The sequence below is a fragment of the Chrysochloris asiatica genome, unplaced genomic scaffold (assembly GCF_000296735.1).
Source record: "Chrysochloris asiatica unplaced genomic scaffold, ChrAsi1.0 scaffold00153, whole genome shotgun sequence".
Taxonomy (NCBI): Eukaryota; Metazoa; Chordata; class Mammalia; order Afrosoricida; family Chrysochloridae; genus Chrysochloris; species Chrysochloris asiatica.
Window position 1 is genome coordinate 8,046,964 of NW_006408671.1, and position 8,710 is coordinate 8,055,673.

The following is an 8,710-nucleotide window of genomic DNA, read 5'->3' on the forward strand; positions in this document are numbered from 1 at the left end:
TACAGGGTATCCAAGACTGTAAATCTTTACGGGAGCAGAAAGCCTCATCTTTCTCCCATGGAATAGCTGGTAGTTTTGAACTGATGACCTTGTGGTTCGCTGCCGGATTCATAACCACTATGCTACCAAAGCTCCTTATTTATCTTTGTAATGGGAACAAATACGAATATCTACCAACTGACTGACCATGCAGCTGTCTTTAAAAATTCCTTGGCATAGATGTATGAGCACCTCCAGCATTGCATAAATTTTCTGAAAGATTTCAGTTTTTAACCTGTGAATATGATAATATTATAGTATCTGAAGAAGTGAATATAAAATTTTAGGTCCCCAAATTCTGTTACCATCTAAACTTCTCCATTATTTTTATTATAAAATCTCCCTAGTTTCATCCAGTGTGGAAATACTTTGACTCTGATGGGGATCACATATATTATTAGATAACTTTTTAGGAGAAGTTGAAAGAATATCAACTTCAGATGACTTTGAGTTAGTAAAAAGGCAGATTTTCCCAGGAGGTGGGGTTAAATTAATCTGGTAAATCTTTTAAAGAATGATTAGGAGTCTTGATGTGGCATTGTAGGATAAGCACCGGATTGCTAAACCCAAGATAAAACCTACCAGCTTCTCCTTGGAAACACTATACAGAGTCACTATGTGTTGGCACCAACTTGACTACAGTTAAGAACAGCAATGATTCTATAACTACAAGTAAAGTAAATTATCAACAGTCTGAGGACCTTGGAGGGAAATTCTTCCCCAGTCAGACCTCCAGATGAGGTCCCATACTTGGTCAACATTTGAGACTCTGAGCAATGGTCCCATCTAAGCTGTTCAGTCTCCTCATCCAAAGAAATTATGATGTAATCAGTTAGTATTGATTTAAGCCATTATGTTTTTGGTAATTTTTTTATATAGTAATAGAATACTAATAAATCAGTAGAAGTTGTATTGCTAATTATCCCTTCCAAGTAAAATATAAATAAGAAGAAATATAACATACATGTATAAGGGACCATAATCTTGTTTACTCTCACAGCATAAATCTGACACTACAAGTATTTTAATGGATTTTCTTCTAGTGTATTTTCATTCCTAGTTACTTTGCCATAAATCAGAATAAGTATGTCAAACTGCAAATGCTGCCACAATCATATCTTCAGAATGCAGTGGTTACATAGATTTTGGTGGAGGTAACATTTTGCCATGGTAAATTGGACACAACTTTCCTTCTGCTCAGTTATATCACTTGCACCTGTTTTATAGTTTCCTATCTTATATAGGGAGTCCTCATGGGGAACTGTAGTATAAGCACTAGACTGCTAACCAACAGGTAGGTGATTCAAACCCACTAGTTGCTCCTCAAAAATCCCATACAGGTCATGGAATTGATTTGGTGGCACTTAACAGCAACAAACTTATATAGAATCAACAAGTTTCTGACTTTGGTGACGATAACTGAGGGAGCAGACCTAAAACTGAGTAACAGGAGTTGTTGGTGTTGCTGTTCCTAAGTACCATGGAGTTGGTTCCAACTCATATTGACCCTGAACAGGGTTTCTGAGGCTGTAAATCTTTTCAGGAGCAGAATGCCTCATCTTTCTCTCGCAGAACCACTGGTACTTTTGAACTGCTGACCTTGAGGTTGGCAGCCTGACTTGTAACCACTATACAACCAGAACTCCTTGAGTAACAGGAGTAGCAATGATTTTTCAAGACTTCTATTTCTTGTGTTAAATCTCTTTCTGTTTGAATTCCTTTTGTAGTTTACATCTTCCATAATTGTAAGGAAGACCATAGGAAATTTGATTTACTGGAGTTATGGTGTTAGAGAAGAATATTGAAAATTCTCTGGACTGCCAGAAGAACAAACAAATCTATGTTAGAAGGGTTATAACTAGAATGCTCATTAGAAGCCAGGATGGCCAGATTTCATCTGTTATACTATGGACATGGTATTAGGAGGGACCAGTCCCTGGAGAAAGAGAACATCATACCAGCATTCTTGGTAAAGTGGAGGGTTAACAAAAAAGAGGAAGGTCCCCATCAAGATGGATTGGAGTAGTGGCAGCAAGAGAGGTTTCAAGTGTAACAAATGTGAGGATGGTGCATGACTGAGCAGCACTTCCTTTTGTTATGCATAGGGTCACTATGAGTTGGAATTGTCTTACCAGTACCTAACAACAGCAACAACAATATGACTGATACAAATTAATTGCGTTACTAACATTCTATTATTATCTTGGGCTGGGCTCTATCGAGAAATAAGACAAGTGAAGCTTATATAAGTAAATGTACAGAAAGATTTATCTCATGAAAATGGCTCACATTATTATATTGTTGTTGTTGTTAAGTGCCTTCAAGTCAGTTTCAACTCATCGAGGTCCTTTATAGGGTTTCCAAAGTGTGGCTGGTGGTTGTGACCCTCCCACCTTGCAGTTAGCAGTTCAGTGATTATCCTATAAGGCCACATGTCCATAGATCAAATGTAAGGCTAGAGACTTCTTTTGAATCACAAGGCTGATGACGATGACCAATGACAAACCCAAGATCAGTGGGTCAGATGTCAGACATCACAGGCTAATGGATTCAAGGTCAGGAGGCAATTAAAGAAGAGTTAAGATATGAGATTGTGAATCACCAGTCAGTTCATGATCTGTAGAAGATTTTTTATGGGTGACTAGTGGGTTTGAACCACCTACATTTTGGTTAGCAGTATAGTGCTTACATAATAGAAAGTTTAAGAGCTTTGTCAAATATTCATATATATTGGATTCAAGTTACACTCATGAGGAAACTCCTTTTCAATTGTTTGGCTGTTCATAGCAGATTTCATCATGTAAGTGATTACATTATATCACCACATAACTGCCAAGTTATTTTATAACTGCCAAACCTCTGAGAATCCTCATGCAGCCAAGTGGACACACAGCCTTGACCAACATGGTTAGTTAGTCGATTATTTAAATCATTAGATCTCTAATTTGATAATTCATGTTATTTGATCAATATTGTTATCATAGGTGGTGGTAATGATGATGGCTGTGTGCTGCGGAGTTGCTTCTGACTTATAGTGACACAGTATAAGGTTTCTGAGGTTGTAAATCTTTATAGAAGCAGAAAGTCTCATCTTTTTCCCAGAGTGATAGGTAGCTTGGAATTGCTTACCTTGCAGTTAAGGAGCTCTGTTAATGTAGTGGTTGTAAGGCCAGCAGTTCAAAACTACCAGTTGTTCTGCAGGAGAAAGATGAGGTTTTCTGCTCATGTAAAGATTTACAGCTTCGGAAAACTTATACAGGGTCACTAGAGTCAGAACTGACTCCACGGCACATAACCACCACCACCACCACCCTGAAGTTAGCAGTTTATTTTGTAACCCACTATGTTCTGGTAGCGTAGTGGTTACGAATCGGGCTGCGAACCTTAAGGCCAACAGTTCGAAACTACCAGCCGCTCCGCGGGAGAAAGATGAGGCGTTCTGCTCCCGTAAAGATTTACAGCCTCGGAAACCCTGTACAGGGTCGCTATGGGTCGCAACCGACTCGACGGCACTAAAACAACAACAACATGTTACCATGGCTTCTTGATATCATAAGTAAAACTTGTGCATTTAATATTTGAAGGTTTTAATTCATCTAGACGTTTTCCTTGGCTTCACTTTAGACACATGGAGTTCCGCACTTTATTATTGTTTTTATACATTTCTTATCTGAAAGAAAGCTTTGGAAAGGATGTTGTTGTTGTTGTTGTTGTTAAGTACAGTCTAGTTGACTCCAACTCACAGCGACCCTATGTAGCATGTTCAAGGAGCCCCTTGTGGATTTGAACTGCTGATCTCGTAATTTGTATTTCAGTGTTGGCCCTGCAGCGCTACACCAATAAAAAAAACCTAGCATCTGTTAATATAAAGTTCAAGTAGCTCATATTAGATTTCTTGGTGAAGCGTCTCACTCCATACTGGACTAAGGACTCAGGACCATAGACTTTGGGGACAGACTCCATAGTCAAATGATATAAAATAGCCCACAAAGACAATGTTCTGCATCTACTTTGGTGAGTAGTGACTGGGATATTTTTATACTGGCTATCTAAGGTACAGCTATTGGTCTTTCCCTGTTCAGAGGAAAACAGAGTGATGAAAATTAAAGATGTTTTGAAACAATTAGTCCAATGGACTAATGAATCATGTGAACATCTGTCTCTGTAACCCTGCAAACTGAAGAACTAGACAGCACATGGCTACCATTACCAACTGATGTGAAAGGGTTCACATTTAGAAAGTCTTGGATAGAGTGGGAAAAAATGTGAATAAAACCCCAAGTCAGAAAAAAGATCAGGCTTACTGATCAGATAGACTGATGGAACCCATGACTGTTGATCTTAGTCATCCTTCAGGTCTGGAGTTGAACTCATCACCTTGTGGCTCAATTTTCAGTCAAACAATAGAGAGTTATATAGGGGGACAACAACACTAGTAAGGCCTGCACAACTAAGAATGGTCAGTCATTCGAGATCAAAAGGGTGGCATTTACCTAAGTACAAAATTTAGAAGAGTTGAAAAACAAGAAAGAATAGAAACAAGAAGCAAAGGGAAGAAGTGGGATAAGTGATTTTACATTGAGAGGTATCTTAGTCATTGGTTCATTAAAGAAGCAAAACCTGTGAAGCTTATATATTACATATTTGATTTGCCATCCAGTCAGTTATGACTCAAAACAACCCCATATAATAATTCTAAAGTGTTAAATCTTTGAGGGAGCAGAAAGCTTCATCTCTCTCTCTTGGAGTGTTTGGTGGGCTCAAACTGTGGACCTTGTGGTTTACAGTCTAGTGCTTATCATATGGAGTTTTAGCTTTCATATATATATAGTGGTGGTGGTGTGCCGTGGAGTCAGTTCTGACTAATACCAACCCTGCATAGAATTTCTGAGGCTATAAATCTTTAGGGGAACTGAAAGCCTCATCTCTCTCCTGCAGAATTTCTGTGGTAGTTTCGAACTACTGACCTTAAGGTTAGCAACCCAACTCATAATCACTATGCTACTAGAGCTTATTAACTTATTTCACATATATATAGTTGTTGCTGTTAAGTACCGTGGAGTTGGTTTTGATTCGTAGTGACCCTGCACAGGGGTTTCCGAGGCTGCAAATTTTTACTGGAGCAGAAAGCCTCATCTTTCTCCCAAGGAACAGCTGGTAATTTCAAAATGCCAACCTTGAAGTTAGCAGCCCAATTTGTAACCACTAAGCAACCATTCTTATCAACGGAGAAAAGATTGAAGTTGTCAAGGACTTCATTCTTCTTAAATCAACTATCAACACTCATGGAAGCAGCAGTCAAGAGATCAGACGACGTATTACATTGGGCAAATCTGCTGCACAGGAACTTTTTAAAGTGTTAAAGAGCAGAGATGTCAGCTTGAGGACTAAGGTACGTCTAACCCAAGCCATGGTATTTTCAATAACCTCATATGGATGCGAAAGCTGGACAGTAAATAAGGAAGATCGTAGGAGAATTGATGCCTTTGAGTTGTGGTGTTGGAGGAGAATACTAAAAGTGCCATGGACTGCCAAAAGAACCAATAGATCTATTTTGGAAGAAGTGTAGCCAGAGTGCTCCTTGGAGGCCAGGATGGCTAAGCTTCGTCTCTCATACTTTGGACATATTGTCAGGAGAGAACAGTAGCTGGAGAAGGATGTCATGCTGGATAAGATGGAGGGTCAGAGAAAAAGAGGAAGACCCCCAACGAGATGGATCAGCCAGGTGGCATCGTTGATGGCGTTAAGTGTGGCAGTAGTGGTGGGGTTGGCCCAGGATTGGACATTGTTTCGTTCTGCTGTGCATGGGGTCGCTATGAGTTGGTTCCGACTAGATGGCACCTGACGACAACAACAACAAGTAACCAGAGCTCCATATATATGTACACACTGCCGAGTCAGTTCTGACTCTTAGCAACCCTATATAGTGTTTCCAAGGAGAGCAGCTGGTAGGTTTGAACCAACCTTACAACTTTGAGGTTAGCAGTCCAGTGCTTATTCTAAAGCACCACACCAGGACACCTTTATATGGAATACGTTTTTGTTGGTAAGTGCCATTGAGCCAGTCCTGACTCATAGTGATCCTGTATAGGGTTTCTGAGGAGCAGTTGGTAGATTTGAACTGCAGACCTTGCAGCTTAAACTGACCTTGCAGTCCAATGCTTATCCTACACAGCCACATCAGAAAGTAGAAGTTTTTATTTCATATTATTCACACCTATAAGCACATTGAAAAATTAGCAGCAGTTTTTGAAGTAGGTGAACTGGAAATACATTAAGATACAAAATGAGCTCTTATTCCATTCCTTAGACAAAATTCCAGCCTTTTGTCAGGCTACTGATATTCCTCTTTATCTTTTTTAATTCAGGCATATGGAATTAAAAATGTATGCACATACCTTATCACAGTTCCTCCATTACAACTAACAGATAATAACTGACCATTTTCAATAGAAGAGTACATGTTGTTGTTGTTGTTGTTAAGTGCTGTTGAGTCAGTTCCGACCCATAGCAACCCTGAATAGGGTTTTCGAGGAGCAGCTGGTGAGCTTGAACCACCAACCTTGTAGTTCAAACTTCTTTACAGCCTGGCACATTAACCCACACTGCTACACCAGGACTCCAGAGGAGTACATGGGGTGGGCTAATTTTTTCCTCTAAAACTTCTGATAACCAAAAATGTAGTAATAATAATATTAACATACAAAATAATATTTTAGGCTTAAATGAAATAAACATGCAATGGAGTGAATCATTTTACATATAAAAAGTGGTAGACAAGAGTTGAAGACAACAAAGGTAAATAAAAGTATTTATCCAACACAGCAATAACAATAATAAGAATAATACACATAGATAGAACTCAGGCTGAACAAGGAAGACAAAACAAATGAAAATTGTCATCTCTCTAGTATATACAAGTTTAACAAAGGATATTTCTACATATGTATTTATATATGCCATCAACATAGCCATGAATATGATAGATCATACAGAGAGCAAAGATATGATAACTTCTTAGTGATAACCAAACACCTTGAGGGAATGAGCCTCAGGGTCTCAGGGGACAACAAGACCAATTGTCATAACATAGCCCACAAAGAAAATGCTTTACATCCTACTTTGGTGAGTAGTAACTGGAGTATTAAAAGCTTAAGAGTAAAAAAAAAAAAAAAAAAAAGCTTAAGAGTAGACAACTATGGTGCAGCTATTGTTACCTTTTTATCTAGAGAAAAGAAGCATGAGGAAACTCAAGATACGCAGAAACAAAGAACTAATGGACCACATGAACAGCAGTCTCCACAATCATGACCGAGAACTAGATGGTGCCTGTCTACCATTGCTGACAACGCTAAAAGGATTACAGTAGTAGGTGTTGGATAGAAGAGGGAAAAAATGTGGAACACAAAAACACTAGGATTGCTGGTCTGATAGAGACTGGAGGAACCCCACTGTATTCTTTAGACAGGTTTCAGATCTGAAACCGAACTCACTTTCAGCCCAATGATAGGCTTATAAGGTGAACAGTAACACCAGGTAGGCACAAACATTTTAGCACCATCAATCATATGAGATCAAAAGGGCAGAATTTACCCAGGGATAAAGATCAGAGGGCAGGAAGGCATAGAAAATAAGGATAAATGGAAACAATAAATCAGGAAGAAGTGGGAGGTATGACATTGTGGGACTAACAATCAGTGTCACAGAACAAAATGTGTTTGAATTGTTGAATGAAAAACCAATTGGCTATGTGGACTTTCACCCAAATCACAACATAAAGTTTTAAAAAATAAAAAGTACTGACATATCCACAAATTCTGACTAAATGGTTTTTAGCTAAGTAGACTTAAATGTAAGTATAAAACGTAAGGATTGCATTTGTAGGCAGTTTACTGGTCTCAATCACAAATTCTGGATTATGTGAGAGTTGAAATTGCAAATCACAAATCCTGCTCACCAGGTCTCAGAGTCAAAAATCCAAATTCAAGTTTAAGTCTCTGAGCTAGAGTGCATTCTCTTTTAAATTATTGAAACTTTATAGATCTAGCTACCTCCCAAGTTTAACATCTCAAAGAATAGCCTCTAATTTAGGGATTATAAGCATCATAACATGGATATTGCTGTGACTTAAATCACACATAAAATATGAAATAATTTCAAAGATACCTACTTTTAGTATACAAGATATAGAAAATGAAGCTTGTTTCTCAAAATAGCTTCTAGATTTATATGTGGTCACTTTTATGAGTACCATTTCTATATTGAAATTAAACTTCCTAATTTTCTTCTCTGTAGAAAAAAAAATGGTGTGTCAAGTTTTATGATGCCATTAACAGACTCTGATTGCTGGAGTTGCAACAGCATAAATTGCCAAGTCTGTGACAATAAAGACTGACCCTTGGATATTATATAGTTCTATGTATGACAGTATCTGCACACACAGATTGGAAATAGAACTCAGACATGCAACTTAATAAATAATAAATCAGTCTTAAAACATGACCAGCTCATTGACAAAGGGAGATTTTTCAGATAATTTTTAAATTGTCAAATTTCCCATTTCAGTGATAACCTCTAACTAATATTGTTGTTGTTGTTGTTGTTAAATGCCTTCGAGTCGGTTCCAACCCATAGCGACCCTGTACAGGGTTTCCGAGGGTGTAAATCCTTA